Source organism: Trichechus manatus, unplaced genomic scaffold, assembly GCF_000243295.1.
Source record: "Trichechus manatus latirostris isolate Lorelei unplaced genomic scaffold, TriManLat1.0 scaffold00177, whole genome shotgun sequence".
NCBI lineage: Eukaryota > Metazoa > Chordata > Mammalia > Sirenia > Trichechidae > Trichechus > Trichechus manatus.
The window spans coordinates 97,837-100,815 of NW_004444113.1; positions in this window are offsets into that span (position 1 = coordinate 97,837).

Here is a 2,979-nt window from a genome sequence, read left to right on the forward strand (position 1 = left end):
ATATCACAGGCTGTTAATGAGTCTTCCTCCCATTCTGATGCCCCATTCTTCTTCGTGTAGTCCAGCTTGTCAGATTATTTGCTCAGGATACAGATTGAATAAGTATGGTGAAAGGATACAACCCTGAAAACAGGAGTGAGAACAGCATGTTAGGGAAGCTTATTGTTAGAGGGATGAGGAGCAAGAGAAGTCAAGGGAGACGACGAAGCAGAGTCAGAGGGCAGCAGGGTAGTGGAGACAGTACAGCTACAAACAGTAATAATAATAATAACAGAAGTAGTGGGAACTTCCAAGGTCAGAATGTTCAACAGAACCTAAGGCCACAAGCCACTGAAAGGCGAAGAGAACTGAGATAACTTCACTGACTTTGACTATTAAGACTAGTTTATGGATGATCTTTGTTGTTGTTAGGTGTTGTCAAGTCAATTCTGACTCACAACAACCCCGTGTACAACAGAACGAAACACTGCCCGGTCCTGTGCCATCCTCACAATCGTTGTTATGCTTGAGCATGTTGTTGCAGCCACTGTGCCAGTCTATCTCATTGAGGGTCTTCCTCTTTTTCGCTGACCCTCTACTTTACTAAGCATGATGTCCTTCTCCAGGGACTGATCTCTCCTGATAACACGCCCAAAGTATGTGAGATGTAGTCTCATCATCCTTGCTTCTAAGGAGCATTCTGGCTGTACTTCTGGATGACCTTTAAGGAAGAAAAAAATCAGGAAAAGAAAGAGAGGAGAATCCACACAGCAAGTGATGAAGAACAGCACCACTGATAAAAAAGAAGAACTGATAAATGCAGACTGTGCTTCTTTACTAAGGAAGGGAAGAAAACTGATGAGAAAAGATAGCTTAAAGGGTAGAAGGATGAAGTGATGGGTGGTTTCTGTTATTGGTTTGTTTATTATAATATGAGAAATCTTGAAAGTTAGATATGGAAGACACATTAGTCCAATTTCCTCTTCATTTTACACATGAGGAAAGTGAAACAGAAAAGAAAGTAAAAGATCCGCTGTTACATTGTCAATGTTGATACGAGCCTGAAATTAAAATATCTGGAGTCCTTGTCCACCATAGGCTTGAATCCAATCCAATTAAATATATATATTGATTCTTTTTCTGTGCCTCACCTCCTGTGGCAGGCAGACTCTAAGGTGGTTTCCATTATCTCTTCTCCTGGAATTTACACCCTTGTGTCATCCCCTCTACTTGAGTGTGTGGAGAACCTGTATGTGAATATGATACATATGTTACATAAGACTGTAACTTCTGTGTTGCTAAGAGACTCTCTCTCCCTTGCTAGTTTTGATAAGCCAAGTACCCATGTTGCAGAGACCCATGTGGCAAGAAACTGGGGCTGGCATCCAGTCAGCGGCCAATGATATCTCTGAGGCCCTCAGCCCAACAGCCTGTGCCTGCGAAGAGATGAATTCTGCCAACAACCACATGAACTTGGAAGTGGATCCTTCCCCATTCCAGTCTTAAGATGAGACCACCGCCTCAGCCAGCATCTTAGCTGCAGCTTTCAGAAGAAATTCTGTGTCGGAATGCTGATCCACAGAAACTGTAAGACAATAAGTGCATTCTTTAAGCCACTAAGTTGGTAGCCCACCACTTGTCTGCGTGTTGTACTGTGATGGTGTCATGGATTGAATTGTGTCCCCCAAAAATGTCTGTCAGCTTCACTGGGTCATGATTCCCAGTATTGTATGATTGTATAATCTGATGTGATTTCCTTATGTGTTGTAAACTCTATCACTATGATGAGGTTATACTGATGAGGTCTACACGATTGGATAGTGTCTTAATCCAATCTCTTTTGAGGTATAAAAGAGAAAACAAGCAGAGACACATGGGAACCTCATACCACCAAGAAAGCAGTGCCTGGAGCACTTTGGACCTGAGGTTCCTGCACAGAGATGCTCCCAGACCAAGGGAAGACTGATGACAAGGACCTTCCTCCAGAGCTGACAGAGAGAGAAAGGCTTCTCCTGGAGCTGATGCCCTGAATTTGGACTTGTAGCCTACTGGACTGTGAGAGAATAAACTTCTCTTTGTTAAAGCCATCCACTTGTGGTATTTCTATTTCAGCAGCACTAGATGACTAAGACAGATGGCTTGCATGCTGCTATGCTGCTGGAAGTTATCTCACCAGTATTTCAGCAGGGTCAACCATGGTGAACAGGTTTCAGCATAGCTTCCAGACTAAGACAGACTAGGAACAAAGGCCTGGTGATCTGCTTCCTAAAATAGCCGATAAAAACCCTATGGATCACAACAAGAATATTGTCCAATATAGTGCTGGGAGACAAGCTCCCTGAGTTGGAAGGCATTCAAAATACACAGTGGTTGCAACAATGGACTTGAGCATACCCGCGATCATGAAGATGGCGCAGGATCAGACAATGTTTTGTTTGGTTGTGCACAGGGGCGCCAGAGTCAGAGCTGACTCAATGGCAACTGACAACAGCAAGTTTGTAGCAATATTGTTACACAGCCATAGCAAATAAATATAGCCACACACACACACACACAGGTATGAACCCATCGCTGTCCAAGTAGCTCCAGAATTTATCTTAAGTCTATTCACATTTCTCCATCTGCACTGTCACCAGACAACAAAAGACATTATCTCTGTACTTCCCACACTTGCTGCTTCAAATTTGAGCCAAACCATTCTTCTGCACAGTCCCTGGCACAATGAAGAACGGGGGCAGGCCAGCTCAGCCAGCCCTCCTGGCTAACCATCCTCACCATTGCCCCAGCTATCAAAATTGCTCCCAGGCATTTCAGCAGTCCTCCCATGTCCAGCCTCCTCTGATTTAGTCCCTCAGGGGATTCCACATCCACATCCCTGCTCCTCTAATAGCAATCTTTTTTTTTCCCCCAGGATTGGCATGATTTATTCTTTTTGAAGAAATTATCTTTTCTATCATTTCTAAGGATGCAGAGAGGGAGTAAGAGGTAGGTGCCTGTGTT